The 23,900-nt window shown below is 54.0% G+C and overlaps 1 long non-coding RNA gene across 1 annotated transcript in view; it reads left to right on the forward strand.

The window, feature by feature from the left end:
* The window catches only part of LOC137230496 (uncharacterized), a 54,977-nt gene that overhangs the window by 18,488 nt on the left and 12,589 nt on the right, over positions 1-23,900 (forward strand). Inside the window, exons 3-5 of the long non-coding RNA XR_010946152.1 lie at positions 14,763-14,883; positions 21,614-21,695; positions 22,772-22,996. This is a non-coding gene — a long non-coding RNA (uncharacterized lncRNA). The remainder of the gene's footprint in view (positions 1-14,762; positions 14,884-21,613; positions 21,696-22,771; positions 22,997-23,900) is intronic.

The raw sequence follows: 23,900 nt of genomic DNA on the forward strand, positions 1-23,900 counted from the left end.
CCTTGAGCCTAGAGAAGGAATCTGGAGTTTATCTGGATTTAAGGATAATGCCAGGCTAGGACTGGGTGAGTCCAGCAGAGCCCCTAGGGATTTAAGGAGGCATTGCTATTTAAGGCTGACCCTACATTGCACAACCAGAGGATGAGTGCATTCTTAAATTTTGCACCCTAGTCTGGGTCTTGGGGCAATGGAAGGTTTCCAAGAGAGAGAGATGGGAACAAACTGTTTTAGAAAGATCATTGGCGGCTGTATGCTAGAACTCATCCTCCCAGCCCAGTGCAGCCCAAGGGTTAGGGTCAGGGTCAGGGAGGCCAGTTAGGAAGTGACTGCAAGGGTCCCAGGGAGAGGAGAACACCTCAATCAAGGGGAGGCAGGGAGAATGGGGGAGGGGCCGTGCTCAGGCAGACCAGACAGGAGGAATCACGATGGGCCTCACTGGGAGAGTCCACAGACTAATGAGAGACGCAGGCCTTCTGGAGCCTGGGGGGGTGTGTGTCACTGTGGGCAAAGCTGCCACCTGCATGGCCTCAAGATGAAATCTGGTGGAGATGGATGCAGGGAGACAGCCATGCTCCCTGCAGCTCAGCTCAGCCAGGAGGCTGGCAGCCTGAAGCGTAGCATGGCCACTGGGCTCGGAGGTCTTGGCTGGGCCTGGTCCAGGGTCAGGGTCAGTGATAGGGCCAAGCTCAGGACTGAGCTGGTGACCAGAATTCTGTTCAACCTATTCGGGCTGGTCGAAGGGGAGACCCCAGGGTCATGGGCCTAAGTCAGAGACCCCTGGCCACCACCCCGTGAACTCCTATCCCTACCGTGAAGAGCTGATCAGAGTAAAGTCCCCTTGAGGGCTGCGGTCAGGTTTGGTGGCTTTTCGATGCTCACAGCCCTACCACCTGACCTTGTGGCCCATTTGAGGCCCAGGAACAAAGGGGAACGAAGTAAGGACTTGGCGTGTGTCCCTCACCACCGCCCTGCGACCTGTCCAGAGCACTGCTCCAGACCCAAGGCTCCACCCTGCCCCAGGCTCTCAACCCATCCTCCTGGCCCAGTGCAGCCCAAAGATGCGAATTGCCCTGAGAAGGTCCATCTAGCTGGTGGGCTTGCCCTGCCTGTAGCCCCAGTACCTCCAGTTGGCGGGTCTGATTTTCCCCAGAATGAGCCAGAGAGGGCTCTGACCTACAAAGGGGTCCTCAGGTTCTCTGGATCACTCCTCCATATTGCAGATGGGGAAACTCAAGTCAGGAGATGGAAGAAAGTCCCTCGGGGCCATACAGAGAGTAACTGCAAAGCCAAGGCCAACCCCAGGGCTCCCAGTGGCCAGCCAGGGTGTTTATACAGTATCTTAGTCTCTTTGGGCTGACAGAACACAGTACCACAGACTGGGTGGCTTACACACTATAGAAACGCATTTCTCACAGTTCTGGAGGCTGGGAGTCCAAGATCAGGGTGCCAACGTGATCAGGTTCCAGGTTCCAGAAGACTGCGACTTCTCGCTGTGTCCTCATGTGGTGGAATGGGCTAGGGAGGGGCCCATTTTATAATCACCTCCCAAAGTCCCCTCTTCCTAATTACCTGGGGAATTAAAATTTTTGCATTTGAATTTGGGGGGAACATAAACATTCAGACCGTAGTGTACAGTAATTATTATACCACTTGCCCAGCCTAGGGATGTAGTGAGGGAGATGGGCGGCAGCCCTGGGGTCCCCACAGGAGGATCCGTCCTCTGGGAGTGGCGTGGGGAGGGCAGCTAAGGACCCAGAGCATTTCTGTGGTACTGCCCTGGTCAGCTGCATCTGATGGGGTGAACTACCCTCACACAGGGGCCTGTCCCCAGTAGGAGGAGACTGATGGGCTCAGAGGTGTGGTCATGGGCTTAGAAACTATCTGTCCTGAGACCAAAGCCTGACCAGGCAGTGTCCAGGCCAAGCTGCAGGCCTAGGGAGAGGATATTTTTGTCTGGGAGCCTGAGGTCACTTCAGTAGAGATGATGGTGAAGTGAGGATGCGGTCCGGACATACTGCGTGGTGTCCTCTGGAGGCTGGGGACTGGATCAGAAGGTGGGGTGCTGGCGCTGGCTGGGCCCCTGCGTGGCCTGCATTGAACAATCATTTATAGAGCATGTTGGTATACTGAACACTGTTCTAGGTGGCGGTGACACTGTAGTGAACCAAAGGGGCAAACAGCTCTGTTGGCATGGAGTTTAGCCTTTAGAGAGGGCAGATAACCAACCAACACAAGCAAGTAAAACGTAGAGCGTGTGAATTATGATAAGTGCCACGCAGGAAAGTGAAGTGGGGAGGGTGCGGGGGAGCCTAAGGGGATGGGTACCGTTTTACATGGGGTGGCCTGAGGAAGTTTCACTGAGAAGTTGACATTTGAGTGGAGACTTGAAGGCGGTGAGGGGAAGAGGCTTGAGGGTCCTTCTGGGCGTGGGAACAGCAGTGCTAAAGCCCTGAGGTGGGCATGTGTGTGGCTTGTTCAGCAAAGAGGTCAAGGCTGGAATGGAGCGAGCAGAGTGGGGAGCGTTTGGGGATGGGAGTCACAGAGGACAAGCTATAGGAAGCCAAGGACACCAGAAGACAGGCTGAGGGCAGCGCGGGGTGAGTTCAAGGGTCCCTGGAGCTGTCCTCCCAACCCAGGAAGGATTGGCGAGGCCCCATCTGCTGGCTGTAGTCACAGAGCCTCCCTACGGGCCCGCCGTGCCTCCCCAGCTCCCCCAGGAAAATGCTGCTCCGGGCCACTCTGCTGACTTCTGTGGGAAGGCACACAGGGGTGGCGAGGAGGGTGCAGTGGCCCCCATCTGCTCTAGCTGCCACCCCCATTCTTCCTCAGCCCCACCAGGAAGGAAGGAGCGGGATTTGTCTGCCCATATTCACAGCGATGGAGGTGATCCAGGTTGAAAGAAAATCAATAAGATGTGTCCATTTATGTGGCACAAAGGAAGAAAGGTCTGCAGACAGAAATAGGCCGGGATTCACACGCAGGTGACTTAATAAGACTTTTCGCCAGTTTGAAGAGGACGGTAATTTAGATTTGCCTTTGAACGTCTCTTTTTTTTGTGCCTCAATAACTCTCGGGATCAGCCTGCTTAGGAAGCAAGGGAAAGGAGATTGGCCGCCTTCTTAGAAGACAAGCCCGTTTGGGAAGGCCGCTTGCTCGGAGAAGTTCAAACACCGGCCTTGAGAAAAGATGAAAGTGCCGCTTCAGCACATCCTTGGCCCATTGATCATGATTGAGGCCTGGGCCTGGTGCATTTGGGCTGGAGCGGGACAATGAGAACAAGGCTGGGCTGCCGGGAGGCCTCCTCTGAGCCGCTGTGGAGCCGGAGGTGCTCATTACCGGCTCTGGGGCTTCGTGGCCAGGTGGGGGGCAAGAGGCAGCGAGGCCCTGACTGCAGACTGCAAGCCCCACAGGCCCCGTGGGCTGCCACCCAGCCTTAGCCCCGGAGGCAGCTCAGCTCTCCCCGCAGGCGGTGGCTTCCCTGGCTTTTGGCAGGCAGGACTCAGGCTGCCTCTCTGGCTCCAGCTTGGCCCACGGGCAGACCCAGTTCATCCCAAAGAAGTCTGGAATGCCTGAAGGAAAAGGCGAAGGGCCGAGGCCGGACTCCTCGGGGCTCCCCTGAGGAGGTCACGGCACCAGCCACCTCTGAGGCTGGGTGTCGCCTGATGGGCAGGGCTGGGCTACCTGAGTGGGCTCTCCTCACCCTTCAGGGGCAGCTGGGGTCCCGGGGTCTTAGGAAGCTGGGGCGTTGGGGTGGTGTCCCAGCCTCCAGGTAGATCCTGTGCTCCTCTCCCCAGACCCAGTTCAAGTTTTGCCTCTCCCAAACACCCTGTCCTCAGTGCCTCCATAGGGCCCCGTGCTTGCCCCACTGTGGGCCTCATCACCTATGCTGTCACTGTCCCATCCCCACCCGCAAGCTCCTCAGGATGAGGACAGCCCACAGCCACCACACGGGGCCGGGCACAGAGCAGGCGCTGGAAATGTCTGCCACTCTGGTGCCTCTTCATTTGACCTCCTTTCACAGCCAGCAGGAGGTCCCCACGTTCAATGCAGTTCCTGATCCACCCAAGGCCATGTGTGGGGAAGGTTAGCAGCAGACCCAGCACATGATGCCCGTCTCTAGCCCCAGCCCAGTGTCTTCTGCTTCAGTGCCCTGGGCCCTCTCAAGGTCCAGCAGGACTGTGGGAGGGACAGAAGTTGGAGTCAGGGGACTTCCTCCCACAGCCTGGTTTGCGTTTAATCCTGAGCAGGTCTGCCTTAGCTGTGATAGAATACCATAAACTGGGTGGCTTATAAAGAACAGAACTTTGTTTCTCACGGTTCTGGAGTCTGGAAGGCCAAGATCTGGGCGCCTGCATGGTTGGTTCTGGAGAGGGCCCTCTTCTGGGTTGCTGACGGCCAGCATCTCACAGGGTGGCCAGCAGAGAGAAGAAGCAAGCTCTCTTGTGTCTCCTGTAAGGACACTAATCCCACTCCTGAGGGCTGCACCCTTGTGATCTCATCTAATCCTAATTACCTCCCAAAGGCCCCACCTCCTAATACCGTCACACTGAGGGTATGGTTTCAACGTATGAATTTTGGGGAGACAACAAACATTCAGTTGATAGCAAAGTCCATTCCCCTCCTTCCCAGTTTCTTCCTCTGGAGACACGCTGGGCTGGTCTCTGTGCTGTCCAGTATAGTAGCCACTAGCCGCTTGTGGCCATGGAGCACTTGAAATGTGCCTAGTTGGAATTGAGATGTGCTGTCAGTGTAAAAGATTATACACTTCAGTAATAATTTTATGCTGATTACATGTTGAAATGATAGTGTTTTGGGTTACATAAACCCAATAATAATATGGGGCTAAGGAAAATATATTATTAAATTAGTTTAATCTTTTCAGTGTGACTACTAGAAACTTTAAAAATCATGTATGTGGCTTGCAGTGTATTTCTGTTGGACAACACCAGTCTATGTGGGTTCTGAGCATGAATGTTCTAGAAATCTATGATGAGATATGGGTGGGAAAGTGCTTTGAACAGAGCCAGTTTTCACAGGGATAATACAGGCAGCCAGGAGGGACCAGGCCTGCCTCGGAAACGGTTATTGCCCAAAGCTGGGCCTTTTGGATATCTCCTTCAGGCTTTTCTAGTACCAGAAGCCAGTGACCACTGTCATGGATGAGGCAGTGCTTTCAAGGGGTCTCTCTCATTGTGGCCTAGGGTGTCATGGGCACTTCCTTTTTTCTCTGAGGTTCACGTGCTGTGCAATACTGTTACTAGAACAGGTGACCAGGACCTCGTGGTCTTCACGAAGGGCCTGGGGACCCGGGCTACGGATGAGGAAGGGGTACTGGTCTTAGAGTCGGGGTTCTGCCTCGTTCCCAGGCTTCCCTGGCCTCTCTGTGTTTGCACACCACTCCACCTCCTAGAAGGCCCTTTGCTCTTTTGCCCACCTGGTGACTTCCTGTTGAAGCTCATTAGCACCTCCTCAGGGAGCCCCACAGATGGAGTTCTCTGATCCGTCTGTACTGTGATGGACCAGCATTCCTATTTGGCTGGAAGCACCCCAAGAACAGAGTCTGGTCCCTGTGCTCCAGCACTCACACGGGACCAGGCACAGAGCAGGTTTACACATTGAAGGAGAGTTTGAGTGAATGGACAGAATCTGGTTCCAGATCAGCCTTGGAATGGGGCACAGTGCTTAGTGGGGACTGGGCAGGTGATGGATAGAACTTGGGGGTGATGCAGAAAAGCAGTGTGAACTGGGGGAGGCGGGGGAAGACTGAGAGTCCAGAAACTTCTATTAACAGTCTTCGAGGTGTGAGGTCCTCCCTGGAGGGGATGACACCAAACAGGCTTAGGGCAGCCTGGCTGAGGGGAGTGGGAAGGTTAGGTCCTGCCCCCTGGCTTCCTGGGAAGGCCAAGCAGGAGCCAATAGAGGAAGTGGGGGATTTGGTCCAGGATCTGAGAGGGGCCTAGGAGGTCCTGCAGGCACCTAAGGGACTTCAGAAAGAAAGGGGCTATAGAGACTGGGAGAGAAGAGCCCCCTGTCTGGAGATAGGGGCCTCCTCCTGGCCTGGGAATCTGGAATCTGGAACAGGAGGGTCCCCTGAGAGATGGAAATGCCAGAATGACTCTGATGAGGGAGACCTTCTGGGGTAGGCTGGGTTGTGGGGTGGGACAGGCCAGGGTGAGGCTGGGCTGGGGGCACTAGTCCAACAAAGGGAGAGGTCAGGCCTGGGGGTGGCAGGGGGCTCACTGGGTTCCAGAAGAGAGGCTGCTGGGACTGGAGGGAATGTTAGGACCCTGCAGTGGCTCCAGACATGGCCGTAACATGGACAGGTACGTTGGCAAGACCGTGGGGCTCCACACTGTGCCACTGAGCTGCCTCAGGACACCTGTCAGCCTCTCTGCACTCCTACTAGTCCTGTGAGCTGCGAGCACCATTGAGGCCTCAGGCAGGCAGACCCGAGGCCCACCTGGGTCCGAATGCCTGTCTGTAGCTGCAGCACTGGCAGCTGATGGCCCCGGATGCTGCCTCCCTCTCTGAGACTCGAACTTCTCATCTGCACAGTCCTTGGGGTTTGCCACTTCCTGCCCACCCTGGCGGGCCCAGGCTACGGCCTAGCCTTTGCCTCTTTGGGGAGGGGGCTTCAGCATCTCAGCCAGCAGGGGCAGATCCCCAGAGCTCCTGAGGGTAGGCAGATGAAAGTCACTGCCCCCACTCCCTCCCCCAGCCTCCCGGCCAGTCACTTCCCCTCTCCTCCTCTCCTCAGCAGAACTGTAAGAATTATTATTTTTTAAATCCTCATTGGAATGCTAATTTTGATTTTGAGTGTCTGTCATGGGCTCTTTGAAGTTTTTCAGACAAAATAAGTATCTCCTTAACAGAGGGGATTAGCGCCTACTTGTTTAGAATCCTCAGACCGAGAGTGACAACCAATTTCAGAATCTGTGGGGTTTAGGGAGGCTGCAGGAAGAGGGGCCGCCTCCCTCCCTGGTGGTCAGCTTTCCATAAATGGCTTAATGGGGTTAGAGTTTAACCCCTCAAACAGGGATCAGAGCCCCCAGCTTGAAAGCCAGTGAGCAGTGAGGCAGATCTTGCTATTTAAATCCAGCAGGGCTTGGTTAGAACTCTTTCATTCTCTAGAGTTTAAAGAAAACAAACCCACTTCCCTTGCAGAATGTAGGGCCCGCTCCAGACATCCGTCCCAGGCTTCCTCCCCAGAATGCAGGCCTTCGTGCCGCAGGTAATTCCTGGCCCAGGCTTGGCCCAGGCTGGGAGGCTCCTGGCGTTAGAATTCCGTTCAATTCAGGAGTACTAATGGGCCAATTTGTAAAGAAAGAAATGTAATGAGTTATCACAAAGCGCAGCAAGGACTCGACAAACCGGGCACTTCCCCTGCGTCAAGCATCCCAGCGTGCTGGCAGACCAGCCGCACTAGAAGTCCTGGGGGTCCCCTGGGAATGCAGCCCTCCCTCAGCTGCACAAGCAGCGGCAGCCCTGGCCGGTTTCCTTCCCCCTTTACTCCTCCCCCAAGTCATAGTCCTTAAGGGCCGGGTGGCTGAGGGTGATGGTGTGAGGTATATGGAGGTACAAGGAGTGGGGGGACACTTAAGGATTTATTTGCCAAAGCAAAATTATCATTCAGGACATTTTTAAAAAGAGCATTAATACCACATGAGGGCCTGTGAGCCCCCGCTGGACTGCAGCATTTCCCCGGGACTCCCATGGCTAGCCCGCACCCAGGATCTGAGGCTGCGGCTTGGTCTGTCATTAAGCCTGGGGTCATGGATGGTGTTGGGCTGCCGCATCCATCCAGTCTGTCACACGAAGCCAAACTGCACCCAGCCTGGACTTGTGGGTGGACTGTGGGACCTGCTCTGCAGAGAACAGGTGAATGACACGCTGTGTCCATTCTGCTGAGATAACAGGCTATGAACTTGAGTCATAGACCCCTAGGCGGGCAAGACCCTCCTGTTCTTCTTTCAGATGTGCAAAATCAGGTCCCCAAAGGGGAAGTGAACTGCCGGAGGACTCACATTAAGGCACTGGCAGCTGTCACACGGTGGACGTGATGAGCTAGGACAGACTGTCATTGAAGCTGGTGAGGGGCAGTGGGAAGGGCTGGGCCTACAGGTTAGCCCTGGAGGCCTAGAGTGAGGCTCTGGGCTCAGCCTGGCCTGGCCTACTCACCCTGCAGGCTGGAATGCCTGGAGTCACCCCCACTCTTCCTTCCCTGGCCACCCACTGACCTGGTCTAGCCCAGGCCTGGGGACCGGGAGGACAGAGATCTTGGCCAGCTTGGGAAAGAGGGCTGACCCATGCAGAGGGTCTCTCTGGGCTGATGTGCCCCTATGGTCTCATTCCTGCCCCTTCGGCCTCTGCTGCCCGCACTGCTGGCCTGTACCCCAGAAATTTGTCCCATCAGGCACATCAGGAGGTTCTTCCAGAGCTGCAGGCCATGGGAAGGTCCCATCACCCATAGATGGGACAGGTGGAGGTCTGGCCACTGTAGGGACTGCTTTATCTCAGAGACATGTGCTCCAGACTGGTCCTCAGTGAGGTGCCAGGTAGCCTGGTCCTGCCCACTCAGATCCTGCCTCTTTTCCTCCTATTTTTGTAAGCTACCTAAAGATCCCTCAGGCTCAAGGGAGGTCCACCTGGAGCCGCAAGTTCCACAGAGAGGGCCACAGTCATCTTCCTCATACGAATAATAAATAACAATAGCCAGCACAGCTAGTGTTTACTGTGTGGCAGGCACGATTCTGAATGCCGTACATTAACTCACCAAATCTTAACAGTACTATGATGAGATACTATTGTTATGATTCCCATTTTGCAGGTTAGGAAAACTGAGGCCTAGAGAGGCTAAATAACTTGGTCAAGGTCACCAAGCTAGTGAATGACAGAGTAAGAGTTCACATCCAGCCAGCGTGGCCCCAGAGTTTGTGCTCTAGCGGCCACTGATGGCTGGAGTCCAGTAGAGTCCTGAGATCCATCCCTGGCATCTACCATGAGGGCAGGTTGAGTGTCCAGAGGCTGAAATTTCCCTGTGCTGTGAGAGATGAGACACAGGGAGAGGGCAGTGGATGCAGGGCATTAACTCAGGTTTGGGGAGAGCCCAAGGAGCATGGAGCTGACAGAAAAAACACCTGCCATGTGCCAGGCACTGTGCCTGGCACTCCACCCACAGTATCTAATAAAAGTCTGCAGCAGCCCTGTAAGGTAGGAATGACTGTCTCCATTTAACTGATGAATAAGATGGAGACTCAGAAAGGTTAAGTTACTTGTCCATGGTCACACAGCTTGTAAAGAGCATAGCTGGGTTTCAAACGCAAGTTCATATGGTTTCAAAGGCGGGTCTAAGGCCATCGTGTGCCAGAGGGTGGGGTGCGGATGGAGGGAGAGGGGAGGGAAGGGGAGGACTGAGAGTGACGTACCTGGGCAGCCGTTCTGCAGCTGGCCAGAGCTGGGTACGCCGGGAAGTCACACTTAGAGCCAAAGGATGCTGAGTCAGACTGGCTCACGGCCAGATGGGGATGCTTAAGAGCAGCAGGGACCCTTCCTGCGTGCAGGCGGGGGGGGGGGGGGGGGGGGGGGGGGGGCTGCAGGGAGTGACCTCAGCTCCTAGTTAGGTCATTGCTCTGAGCTTCCTCTAGGGCAGGGGGGAGGTGAACTGTTACTAACCAAGGGGGGAGACTGCACCCTATGGACCAGGGTGGGGCAGGGGGAGAGGCCAAAGCCCTTGCTCACATCACCCCAGGTTTTCTAACTCCTGGGGGTTCCATCGCTGTGGCAGCGTCCCCCACCCCTGTGTCCTTTGTGTGTGCCCTGTGACCCACACCTTCTGGGTCACCACCTGCCACGTCCCAGGCTCCCACATCCTGCGGCCCGTCCTGGGAGCGGAAGGGTTACGGCTTCTGCTGCTGAGTGGAGGCCGCTGTTCCCCAGCATTAAGCAGCTTTAGTGTCTCCTACCCCAGCCCTGATTTAAAATTCATAAATGCTAATCCTTCATAATTTACGGTTTAAAAGCAGCCCCACTCACAGGCCCCATGGCTACAGCTCTGTCAGAGTAATTATGCCGCCAAGCTGAAATTGGACTACTAACTGAGATATTAAACAGGGGGGAAAATCCTCGCGCTGGCAGCCGACCCAATTATTCCAAATAAGCAAACAGATTAGTGAGTAATTTTCCAGTTAAATTTGGTGATTGGTGCCAGAATTGTATGTTAAATATTCAGAAGTAAATAGATTAAAGATGAAATGTGCCCCCCTCCTTTTTTTCTGAGCTTAACTTACTGTGTATATTAAAACTTTTTCATGAGGAGAAAAAAAGTAAAAATGATAATTAAAAAATCCAAATAAACCCCTCTGGGCCTCCCCAGTGCAGCTTGGCAGAGGCCAGAGCCGGGTACAGGCCCCTCCAGCCTCCTTGACTTCCCAGCCCTTCCTGGGCAGGGCCGGCCAAGCTGCCACCAAGCGCAAACTCCAGCCCTCCCCAGGGAAGGGGGGGCACGTGGGATTCTGGGCATCTGGGTGGGCTAGGGACCTCCCCGGCCTGGTGCACTGGGGTTGTATTTCTTTACAAAGAGAAATCACAAATCTATTAGTCCTACAATCAGAGCTGAGAAAACCCGGGCAGGGGTGGCAGAGGGAGGGGCAATTCGTGGACCCGCGATGCCGCGGGGGTGCTGGGTTCCTCCAGGCACAGAGCAGCCTCTGGTTCTTAGGGCCCCGTGCCTGCAGCTAGGTCCCCAGCCACCATGCTCCCCCACCGTGCTTTCCTGGCCTGTCTGTCGCCTCTGGTCGGCTGTCCTCGGGTTGGGGGTTACTGAGTGGAGGCACACACACCTGCTGGGGCCTCCCCACTGCTTAGCCTCCTACACTCCTTCCTGGCAGCCTGAACACTCCCTTCTCCACCTCCTCCTTAGATTCTCTGCAGCGGCTTAACCACAGCAGAATACCCGATAGGAAGGGGCCTGTGAGTCATCTCCTCCAAAAAGCCAATGTAGAAACGGAGGCCCAGAGAGGTCAATGGATCCTCCCAAGGCACGCAGCAATTCAGAGACAGAAATGCATCTGGAACAGGGCTCTTCGGCCGCTCGGCCTGTTCATCCTCTCTCTGCTGCCCCCTAGAGGCCCAGGGCTGCTGGCACAGGCTCACCAGGGCAGGTGCAGAGACCTGCGCAGGAATAGGGGGAGAACAGGGCAGGAGCCCCTGTGTCAGCCCAGAAGTGAGAGGCTGGGTCTGCAGAGAGGACAGAGAGTGGAGGGGGAGAAGGTCGTGGGCCCAAACTGGGACAGTCAGGCAAGGGGAGCTGAAAGAAGGGGCCTGGGGACGGTAGTCTGTGGGTAGGCAGGGGCGGGTAAAGCCTGCAGGCCCCAGGAGGGGGGACGGTTTCGGGACCAGGACCTCCTGTCTGGTTCCACCCCACCCCCCTGCCCCTCAGCGTTCCAATTCCAAGTCCCAAGACCAACCTTAGGCACAGCTTCCTCCAGGGCAGGCCCCCATTCCCCCTTTCTCTTAAGTAACCCCTTCCATTAGGTTCCAACTCCCAAAGCACTGAGAGGGTAGATGGGGGAAGGTGGGGAATCCAGGGGCCGAGTCACTCTCTGCAAAGGTCCCCTTCCTTGTCCTGAGGAAACTCCGTGGCCCCAGCCATGGGGGACGACGCCCTGTCCCCTGGGAGCCCCCTTGTCTCTCCTTCAGCCTCTGAGAGGCACACCCGAGGGCAGGGAGGATGGGGTGGAGGGTGGTCCAACCACCTCTCTCCAACACGACCCACTGAGGCTGCAGTCATAGGAAGGCCTGCCCAGGCCGCCAAAACAGCGCCCAGATAAGCACAAGACAGGCAGGCAGGCATCAGGCCCACATCCAGTCAGAGGAGGATGGTGTGAGGACACAGAAAGGACATGATCTGTGGGACCCACCCAGCTTGGCCTTCTCTGACCCACTAGGCTACTGGTTCTCACACAGGGCAAATCAGGGCCCCAGAGAATCTTTTACAAAATACACACAAGCCCTCCACCCCCATGTGGAATCCCCTAGAGGTTATTAACAAACCTACCTAATGAAATTGCTACTCCTAGAACAATGATTTGCAATTCTTAAAAAGTAGCTGAACCCTTTCTTCAAACAAAATCTTTTGTATAAGCAAGGCTATTATGCAAAGCAGATAACAGAACTCGAGTTAAATGTCTTAATTGCCACTCCCCTACCCCCTATTCTGAGGCATCTGGGAGAACCCCCAGAATTCCACCAGGGGGCAGCCACCTAGGCACCAGGAATCTGAACCTCTAGTTTGTGGTTCCCAGGGACTCCTCCTGAGGGGCTCCCGTCAGTGGGTACAGCCAGCTGAATGTGGCTGAAATGCCTGGGATGGTCAGGGAGTGAGTGGGGACACAGCCAAGTTCCTCCAAGTGCTACTGAGGACAGCTGCTGTGGCCAGGAGGGCTGAGAAACTTTATAAGGTACCTTTCTGAGAGTTCCCCAGAAGGAGGGGCCAGTTAAAACTAGAGAGTGAGAGGGTCCTGGCCTGAGGTCCCAACCCTCTTGCTCATCCATTGTGCAGGTAGATTCCTTTCTTGGCTTCTTTCCTTTGGGGACATAGCAACATAGTCCTTCCCTCTCAGAACTTCAGGGAAGATGGGAAAGGGGCCTGAATCATTATCTTCACATCCTGGGCTCCAGCCAGTGACCAGGAGATGAAGGGTATGCAGACATATTCAGTCGTCATCTGAGAGAGAGAGAGAGAGAGAGAAAAGGAAGGAAGGAGGGAAGGGAGGGAGGGAGGAAGGAGAAAGAAAGACACCCCCCCCCCCATATAAAAGAACAATAAAAAACACTGATTGAGTACCTTCTGTGCCTGGCCAGCACGGAGACATGGCAGTGTTACTTAATTGTCAGCCTTCCCATCAGAGGTGCACCCAGGTCTGCCTCATGACCTCTGTTGACTGAGAGAAACAGTCCCACCTTCTTCTACCAGTGCCTGGCTGAGCTGAGCCCCAGCCCTGGTAGTGCACTGAGCTCATTTCATACACTGTCTTTTTCCTCATCAGGCTGGAGTTGCCCATAGTACCAGGTCCTTCCAGTTCTTCCTTCTCACTGGTCTTCTCTGGATTTGGTATGAGCATAACTTTGCATGACAAGCTAAAGATTATCTCCTAACTAACTTCTAGTAGTTTGTTGTTTTGTTTTATTTTGTTTTTAACTGTTTCAGACTTAAGACTTTCCAAAGGGGCCAAATTTTGTTTTCTGTCAATATTAAAATGAAATATAAACAACCAAAGGAAACAGAACACAGTTTTTGAACAGAGCTACACCAGGTGCAGGGATTCTGGGGCTGCTAAGGCGCTTATGTGCACAGAATCCCCAGCCCTTTACTCTACAATTCAGGTGGGGACCTGAGGCCCCTGGGGTCAGGCAGGAGAGCCTGCATGGTCATAGAGTGGAGCCTCTTGCTGGCTCTCTGGGGGACATTTCCCCTACAGTGGGAAACTCTTGCTACATGGGCAGTTTTGGTTGTCAGAGAACCCACACTGCCAGTCCCTGTGCTGAAACATACAGAAGGACACACACACCCATGTATGCACATGTAAACTCCTATAGAGACACGCACAAGAGCAAACACACACATGCACATATGTACACACACACACACACACACACACACACGCACACATACTAGGAATCACCCTAGGCCTTTCCAAACACTTGGCCCCTGGGAATCAGGCCCCCAGGCTGTGGTGAGTTAGTAAACTGCTCTCCAAGGGAAAAACAGGCCCTGATTTGTAGTGTTTGCCAGTTTCCTCGATGGCAGATTTTAAGCTACTGACAGTTTAACAACTGACTTGCAGAATTCCTGCATATTTAGTAGTTGGCTCTAGCAGGCTGCAGGACCCTGTGTCTTCCATCCCAGGCCTGGCTGCTGTTGGAGTGACTGCTTGAGGGGGTCTGAGGGGACGGAACCGGGAAGGGTGTTGGCCTGGAGCAAGCTAAGTCTCAGGAGCAGGCTTTTGAGCTCTAGTGAGTGCGAGAGGCTTCAGAGGACCCAGTTAGCCCCTGGGGGGAGGAGCTACAGGCAGGAGGATGGTGGTGCTGGACTGACCAGTGGCATTCTCACAGCTACCCCAGGAGGCAGTGCGCTCCCGGTCCCTGGAGGTGTGGCGTCAGGGCCAGAGGCCCAGTCAGCTGGGACGTGAGGAGAGGTTCACGCCTCCGCCTCTTACTCCCTCCGTGGAGCCCACACTCGGGACTTTTGCCCTGAATCACAGCACAGAGTAGTGAAGGCTTAGGTTGTGACGGCTCCCGCCTGGGGTGCCAGGGGTAGGGAGCAGGTCCAGAACTCGTTCCCGGGGAGGGGGTCAAAGCTAGACTGTGCTCCAAGCCCCTGGCACATGCGCCACTGTCCCAGTAGCCTTCACACACAAAACACAGATTCATAGATAGAAGAATTCCAAGACAGCAACCACAGAGCATTAAACCCCAAGCATGGGGCCCTTCTGAGCCTGGGCCACTACGTCCAGGACACAGCTGTCTGTTCAACAGCCAGGTCCCACGGATCCACATCCAAATGCCTCTTCACCAGGCCTTCTGCACAGTCATTTCCCTCCTGACTAGTTGGAAGAGTCCCCTTCAACTCCAGGAGGGAGTCCTTGCTTACTGGCCTTCTGTGACCAGAGCCCGCTTCCTCCCCAGCCCCGCCTGTTGCCCCTGCACCTGTGCCCTGGTTGTGTCAATCTACTTACACTCTGTGGCCCTTTTCTGTCTCCCAGCCTTTGCCTGTGCCTGTGCTCAGCGCCCTTCCCAGCGCCACCTGCAAGCTCTGAGTCAACACTTCCGAGTTCATCTAGCTCGTCACCGGCCTCGTGAAGTCTTTCCTATCTCCAGGAAGAGGTAAAGAGGCTTCTTTTCTTTTCTCTCCTTGTGCTTTATCCTGCAATAACCTATTGTGGTACTTATTACATTTGTTCACTTATTTATTTAATACATATTTATTGAGCATCTATTATGTTCAGTTACAGCCTCGCTAACACTCTCGTTTGAAGGTTAACCAGCCCCCAAAGATCACTGTCTACTCATTTCTATATCTTCAGGGCCTAGAAGCAACTAATAAATATTTGTCTAATTAAAGAAAGAGGGAAGGAAAGAAGGAAGGTCCACCTGAGGCCACTCCTGGCCCCATCGTCTACTGGTATTTGAAGCCAGCTTTTTCAACCTGCAACTGGTGACACAGCCTGGGAGGCATGAAGCAGTGGCCTGCTGGGAATGGGGTGGGCATTGGGGAGGCAGAAGCAGAAGAATAGGTGGGCAGGGGCTGGATCATGAAGGGCCTGGAATGTTCTGGTAAGGGTTTTGCGCTTTACTCTGTGGATGATGGGGAGCCATTGAAGGGTTCAGACACTCTAGTGACTCGATTCCATCTCACTGTGACTGCCGTCATAGGATGGACTGGGGACAGTGACATTCACTCCAGTGCTGACATAGGTGGGTGAATAGTTTGGGCTCAGTGAGGTTAGCTGCCAGGGCATGAGAGCTGCAGGGTGGGAACATTCCAGACTCAGGGGGGTCAGTTCTTTACCACAGTGGTCCCCAATCTTTCTGGCGCCAGGGACCAGTTTCATGGAAGACAGTGTTTCCACGGACCGTGGGGCGGGGGCTGGTTCAGGCGGTAATGCGAGCGGTGGGGAACGGCAGAGGAAGCTTCGCTCGCTTGCCCGCCGCTCACCTCCCGCTGTGCGGCCCAGGGGCTGGGGACCCCTGCTTTACCAGTTGCCCCCCACCCTATTTCCACCAACTGGGAATGCATCCTCCTGAGGCCAACAAGGACCAGAGCTCTTCTTTCTCCACATGGCTTCCAGAGCTCTTCAGCCTTGAGAAGTCATCAGGAAATAGCATGGGATGTTTGGCCATAGCTTTTTTTTTTTTTTTTTTTTTTTTGCGGTACACGGGCCTCTCACTGCTGTGGCCTCTCCTGTTGCGGAGCACAGGCTCCGGACGCACAGGCTCAGTGGCCATGGCTCACGGGCCCAGCGGCTCCATGGCACGTGGGATCTTCCCGGACCAGGGCACGAACCCGTGTCCTCTGCATCGGCAGGCAGACTCTCAACCACCGCACCACCAGGGAAGCCCCTTGGCCATAGCTTTGAGGGATTTGTATCTAGTTTCTGATTATAATCCTCAGTCCGTTGTGTGCTTTTAGAAAACATAACATAACCACAGATACACTATACAAAATATGCACTCATGTGCCACGCCCACAAGTGAGCACACACATACACTCGAAAAGGGCACGTCACACGTGTGCACACATGCAGGCCATGTGCTCTGGGCACACATGGTAGCCAAATGTGTACCTATGCACATACTTGGGGGTGGGGACAGGGACGGGACGGCTCTCATCGTCATCGTTGTCACCACCCAGCATCACCACCCAGCGTGACCACGCCCCCATGCTCCTGCTGATGTCCCACTGGCCTGATCCCACCCTGACCTCACTCCCTCAGTGGGCGATTCTGACCGCATCCTGTTCCCACCGGGATTTCATGCGCCCAGATCTCACTCCCTCAACACCCCGACCCTCCAGTCTCTCCCCCTCATTGTTTTCATCTGACCGTGACCTCACCTCCCACACCAAAGTGACCCGTCCCTGACTTCACGTCTTGACCTCACCTTGACCTCATGTAACTGATTTTGTCCTCATGACTCAGACCCTCATGACTAACCAAGGGGGCATTTCAGTGCAGGCCTTTCTCTGAGGTGATCATGGAAGACGTGGGCCTGGCCACACTTATATGTCCTTCCCTTGCTCTAAATAAGGTCACATTTTCCTCAGCTGTCTTAAATTGTTTTAGAAAGGAGGCCGATATAAATTAAAATCAATAGGTAACTATATATGCAAGTCTCCTCAATCATTACACACACAAAAAAAATTTTTTTAAGTATTTCATCCCCTCTGGCATCCCGCCCAAGGCATCATGAACCTCCTCCCTTCTCGTCAAGGTTCTGTGGGCCACACGGCTGACCACGCTTCCATGAATTCTTTTCCTCTCATCTTCCCTGACCCTTCCTTCCTCTCTGGCTGCTCGTCCTCACTCCCTTCTCTCTCTTCTTCCTCCAGTGACCTCCTAGATGTCAGTGTTCCCCAGGACTTTTCCTCTCATTAAACACACCTCCTTACAATCTGGCCTGGCCCTGACTTTCTTCCACTGTTGAACTGTACACTGAGGGCCCCTCACCTCTGTCTAAAGCACTGAGCTGTCTCCTGGGCTCCAGACCCTCATAGCCAAGAGATTCCATCATCTTCACGTGATGTCCCACATTCAAAATTTATCCCATCACTTTCTACCCCCAACAATCCCTGGTCCAAACTGCCCTTTCCTCCTGTATTCAGCGTCCTGGTGAATGACACTAACCATCACACAACTACCGGGTAATTCTCCTACTAGGCCCCCCACTTCTCTTTCTCTTTTCCTTCAAATACAAAGTCACCAAGGTCTATTGATTTTACCTCTTTAGTGCCTCTTGAATCTGGTTCCCATTCTCCACTACCATCACCACCCTGATCCTGTCTGGTCTTCCTGTTTCTGCTCCACATGCCCCCGATCCAGAGCAACCTTTCTAAGACAGGAATCAAAGCATGCCTTTGAACTGCCTGAAACTGTCAACGGCTCCCCCATTGCCTACAAAGTAAAGTGCATAACCCTTACCAGATATCCCAGGCTCTTCACGATCTCACCCCTGTGCACTATTTCTTCTTCCTCTGCCTCTCCCACCTCTGCAGCTCTGCCCCAATCACCCTACTCCTCAATGCCCACCCCACCCACAAAAGGCCACTGCTTCATGACTCTAACACATAGTGGTCCGTTGCTGGTCCAAAGTGTTGACTTTAAACATCAGTAGAGATGGGCCTGGGGAGGTATACATTCATGTATTCACTCAACAATCATTCCACGAGCCTGTTTCATTCCAAGCACTGGGATGGGCACTGGGGTTACAGTGCTTAAAAATCCAAGGGTTCTTCCCTGGAGGAGCTCACTGGCCCCCTGGGGGAGATAGAAGGGAAGGTAAGCAAGTACAGAATAAAGAGGAGCCACTGAAGACAGAAAGTCAGAGTGTGATGGAATCCTGATTTGCTTCAGACTTTGGGCATCAAATGCAGTGGAAAGGGCAAGAGTGGATTTGGGGAGGCCCGTCTGGAGCTACCGCAGTCATCCAGCAGAGAAATCACGGGGCCTGGATGGGCGAGGAGGCCACGAGAATGGAGGGGTGTCCAGAAAGTGGAATGGGCAGGACTGGGTGACTAATTAGCCTGGGGTACAAGGGAAGAGTCTAGGATGACTGCAAGGTTTCTGCATCAGGCAATGAGGGGATGGTGGTACCACTGGTGAAGCGAAAACCAGGCAGGGTGGGGAACAGGTGTGAGCCTCAGCCCTACCCTGAATCCTTGATATTTATCGTTGCTGTTGTTTTAGCTAATAATCTGGAACACTACTAGAGCCAAGCACGTGCCAGGTGCTTTACTTGCTTTATCTGATGGTATCCTCACGTTAAACCCTTAAGGAGACGACTAGAATCCCCATTCTCAGTAGATGAGACGACTGAGGCTGAAGAAAGTTAAATAATTTGTCTGGGTTCACATACTTGGCGAGTGAAGGAGCCAGGATGCCAGTCCAAGCCTGGATGACTCCAAACAGCCCACTCTTAACGGCTGCACTATGTCACCTTCTCAGCTGGTGACCCCTGCTTATGGGTGTGAGCCTGTGGGGCTGCATCGGCCTTGTATCCAGGGCCACTCGCTGTAGTTTCTGCCTCTATTCCTTGCTTCTCGCTCTAGGGTAGAGCTTGCTTTTCCTTTACATGGCTCTCGATCTGTGTAAGGACAGGCTCCAATGCTGGGCGCTCACCTGAGTGCCTGGATGCCACAGTGATTGGTGAGGGTAGGGATCTAAAGGAGGGCAGCAGCCTGGCCTGTGGGCAGTGGCCTGCCCTCTGGTCACACATACCAGAGCTGAGAGCTGTGTCCTCCCAGGCCTTTTCTGCGCACTGTCACCTGTCCTTCCACTGTCTGAGCTGAACCCCTGGGACAGAGGACAAGGCATTTCACGGGGTTTGCAAAGGCTGGGCTGGGGAGCTGGCCTCTGTGGAGTGGAGAAGCAAGGCAGGCAGGGGGCGCCACAGACCCCTCTAGGGTGGTGGACGCCTGGGAGGTTGTACCTGATGAGCTCCCCTGAGCAACCAAGCACTGGAAAATCAATACCGTTTTCCACTTTCAGTGCTGGGCTACTACTTTTCATTACATGTCGCGCTTCCTCTGTGCTGCTGGGGACTGAGACGTTTCTCTGGCCATGGTCCCAGCCCTAATCTCTGTATAGGCTGACAAGCCTGGTGAACACATGGCTCTGGGGCCCCTGGTTTGTTTCACGGTACCTGGGAACCCGGGGCCTGTCACCTAGCCCTTAGCTATACGCGTCCCTGCCTTCCCTTCTCTCTCTCTCTCTCTCTCTCTCTCTCTCTCACACACACACACACACACACACACACACACACACACACACACTCGACCCTGACTCATGTCATCCATATTTTCCAGATAGTGGAATGTGTCACCATACAAGCACCCACTTTATCATTTTAACCTTTTTGAATGAAAATTTTTCCTAAATCTCCTGACATTAAGTAAAGACTAGGGCTTCCCTGGTGGCGCAGTGGTAGAGAGTCCGCCTGCTGATGCAGGGGACATGGGTTCGTGCCCCGGTCCGGGAAGATCCCACATGCTGCGGAGCAGCTGGGCCCGTGAGCCATGGTCGTGAGCCTGCACGTCCAGAGCCTGTGCTCCGCAACGGGAGAGGCCACAACAGTGAGAGGCCCGCGTACTGCAAAAAAAAAAAAAAGACTATATCTTTATCTCTTTTTGTTAAAATAATAAAATTCATTATACAAAGTCTGGCAATTATAGGCCATTATGAGGAGAAATGATTTCATTCAGGAGTCATTAATGAAGAAGAAACTACACACAGGTGTGCATGCATATGGAGTCTGTAAGGATTTGCATGTGGGCACCAGGAGAGGGTGTGTTTATCTCAGCTCAAGCATCATCTCCTCAGGGGAGGAAGGAGATTCTGTGACCTTCAGGGCCCAGAACAGTGCCCAGACCACAGCAGGAGCTTAACACATAAAGTATTTGTAGAATGAATTAATGAACATGCTTCAGTGTCAGGATAGAGCTCCTCCTAGCCTCCATCCAGGCCCTTTCTCAGCTCCAACTCAGCTGAGAATCGGGAAGGAAACAAAGAGCTCTGAATAAAACACATGTCCTGACTCTTACTTTGAGGAGAGTCTCCACGCTGTCAGCCAAATCTATTTCCTCTTCTTTTACAAATAATGTATAAAGTTTGGTTTTCTAGTCTTCATGCTGCAAAGTTGATTTCCTGGTCTCCAAGCTCACCAAAGATTAGGAGTAGCACAAGAAGTGAAGATGCTAGGGACAGACACCCTGGCGGCTACACACACCGTACACATCCACACCGTACACATCCACACCGTACACATCCACACCGTACACACAGGGCTCAGAAACCATGGCGCTGGGGCATTCTGCGCAAGGACTAACAGCCTTCAGAGCCTCTGAGTGCATCTAGATATTCCACTTTCAAATATAACGGTGACCTTAGGCATCTCAAGTAGATGAAATCCTGTCTAGAATGCCGTCTTACAGAAGGCATCAGAGGCGTATGATATTCGAGGTTTATTCTTCCCAAGCGGCTCCCCACCCTCACCTTTCTCCCCTCTCTGGCCGAGAGGGCCGCCCTAAACTATGTTGGGGACAGAGAGGAACCCACCTGTGTTGTCTCCAGTGACACAGGATGATCTGGAAAGCACAGCTGTGGCTCCTGGCCCTCCCCATCCCCTGCGCCCTCCCGATTTTAGATTTTTCGCCTCCAAACTTGCGCCCCAGTCGGGTGGATTCTGGCGCACCAGGAGCAGACCGGACTTCGCAACAATGATTAATTGAGCCAAGCACTTTAAGAATGCTTATTTGCACACAGTTATGAAGTGTCACGATATGTCTCAAATGCAAGCGGCTTCCATTAGAAGCGGAACGGCAGAGCAGGAAGCACGAGCAATATTTCCTTAAAAGTTCATCGTAGGCAATGGGCTAGTGTGCCAAGCCAAACAAATCCAGGCAATAATGGAAATGTAGCATGAAATTACTTCTGTAAACAACAACCATTCATTATGTGAACATTTTTCATAAGCGAGCAGGCAGGGAGAGGGGCAGGGGCTGCCGGTGAGAGGGGAGGGGGCCGTGGCGAGCACGGCCCATCCACCCACTGGAGTTTCCGGGCGGAGCTTTCTCGGGGCTCCCCGTGCCCATCTGTCTTCGGAAGAATGCCGAGGCGAGGCTCCATCCTGCCCGGCTCCCACCGTCAGGTTCCCTTTCTTCATTAAGCGGGATTGGCGCAGGCAGAGGGAATGTATGATTTAAGGAGGAAAGAGAGGCCCACTACTTAATGTTGATTTGGCGGAGTGGATAACCCCGGAGAGAAATGTAAATAGCAGCCTGCAATAACATGACAGCCCACTAATCATATTTACAAACGATATTAGATCTGTCCGCACGCAGGCCTGCCTGTGGATTGGCCCGGCCGTAATTGTCATTGTAACCAGCGCCGGCTTATGGGAGGATTTAACTGCAGTGATATAAGGTGAGTCGCGGGCTTATTATGACTTTATTATTACCCGGTTTATGTTTATTAAAACAATTTGTCATGCAGAGCAGGAATGGAGGAATGGGAGCATTAAATCGTGCCATACTCAACCTGGAGAGATGACTCCGGGGATGAATGGTAGCGGGTCCCAAGCCTCAACTCGGTTGCCTCTGGAGCTGGGACCCGTTGGTACCAGCTGCCCAGGGCCCTGGCCTGGCCGAGGAAGACCACTCCACCAGAACCTCAGAGCCCCGCAATGCACGGCCGGGGTCTTTTCTGTGGCTCTAACTGCCTTTCAAATAGGAGTCAACTCAGGGCAGCCATGGGAGGGATCTGAGCCTGAGTTATTGCTGGACATTTGCAGGAGGGACCACGAGAGCCAGGTTTGGGGCTCCCCTCGCCCGCAGGAACAGAGCCAATCCTGCGAAGGCTGCACCCAGAGAGCCTGCAGAGGCTCAACACAAAAGGTCTTGGAAGAAGTTTAATAAAAGCTGCTTTATTTTCTCTGGGGGTCCTTATTGGTTATTATCGAATTCATTTCATCCCCAATCTTCATTCTTTGGCAAGGCAGAGAATGGGGGCGGGCTGAGAGGAATAGGTCTAAGCGACTGGTAAATAATATTCCCTTTCCCCAATCCAGTTATCCAAGGACAAGTGGCATTGGGAGGTGGGAGGCCTGAGGTGGCAGCTCCCGAGGTCACTGGGGCTGAGGCCTTGTGTGCAGACATGAAAGTTACAGGCACCAGTTCTTGCTGCCAACCCCAGCATGCAGGAAAGGCCCTATGTGCTGGGGATGCACCCATGATGCACTAGAGCTGAGCCTGTGGCTATCACAGAAGCCTCAGAAATGTGACCCTTGGTCCGAGTGCCCTGGAGAGGAAAGGCCAGTCCTCAAGAACCAGGTGACTACACATTCAGGGTCTCCACTAGCCCTTACAGGGTCTCTGTGTATCTTAAAATTAGGAAAGGTTCCCCTTCCTCCAGGCAAGGGTGGGCCAAGCAGGGCCCACAGGTTGGTGAGCAGAGCAAAGTCTGGATTCCAACCCTCATTTTCTCCCTTTACCCTTGTGCAGTGAACAACCTACACAACTGTACATGCTGGCCCTACCCCCTGCCAGCAACATCGTGGTCTGAAATGCTACTGTTTAAGCAACTTACTGTCTGCACGTCTCCAAAGCCATTAACGTTTTGGGCAGTGAAGCAAGGCAAGTCTCCAGAGGGGGCGATGGACAGCAAGAAAGGATGTTCCCATCATCACTATCTACCGGGGTGCCCACGGATCTCAGGCATCATGGCAGGTGAGGGCAAGCAGGACAGAAACCATTCAGGCTCCCTTCCGGATGCCTGGGCAGTGCTGCCTGTGGGCTATGGTAGCAGCTGCTTTGAGTAAAGGGTGCTCTGGGACATGGTGCCACATTTCAGCCTCCATTCCCCAAGGGTATGGGATACCTGGCTCCCAAGTGTGTGCAGCACCAGGTGGTGGCCTCAGGTTCAGAGTATCTCTAGAAATGTCAGCACACCCCTCTGCTCCCCCCATTCCTGCCTGGCCAAGAGGGCTCGCTTGGGGATCCTGAGTCTGGGCTTTTGGGCATTGGAAGTGAGCTCGTTGTGCAGAATTCAGCCTTCATTCTGGACACCCTCCTGGCAGGTGGGCTTCTGGCCTCGGCTTACACACCTCCTGCAGTGGGGAGCTCACTCTCTCCTGTGGTGGCCTCTCTGGCGGTGGAAACCTTTCCTGGAACACCCCTACCCCCAGGAGGACTTTGAAAATGAGGCTTGTCCCCAGCGTCCCATTAGCTGCTCCTCTGCTGGCTGTGCAGCTCCCCTGCAGGGGGACTTCGGGGCCCCTCCTTGTCAGAGTCCCGCCTCCCGGAGCTCTAACGTCCCCTGGAGTCCCCACTGGAGTGTGGATCCCATGGTCAGCACTCCCGGCTTGCCCTCTCCCGTGAGTGCAGTCCAGATGGAGCCAGAGTTGGGCCCTCCACGCCAGACCTGGCTCTGGGGTGGCTGTGGGGAACGCTTGCTAACTGTGGGTCCAGCCCCCCAAGCCTGGGGAGGCCAGTGGGCCTTGGGTTCCCTTTGTCTCACTTAAGAAAGGAGTCACCAAGCGGTGGCTCAGGGGAGGAACAATAAGCCTTTATTGCAGCTGCCCTTCTCCATAAACGCTCAACCTGCCGGCCGGCCGGCAGGAGTGGCCGTGCT

Source organism: Pseudorca crassidens, chromosome 9 (assembly GCF_039906515.1).
Source record: "Pseudorca crassidens isolate mPseCra1 chromosome 9, mPseCra1.hap1, whole genome shotgun sequence".
Lineage (NCBI taxonomy): Eukaryota > Metazoa > Chordata > Mammalia > Artiodactyla > Delphinidae > Pseudorca > Pseudorca crassidens.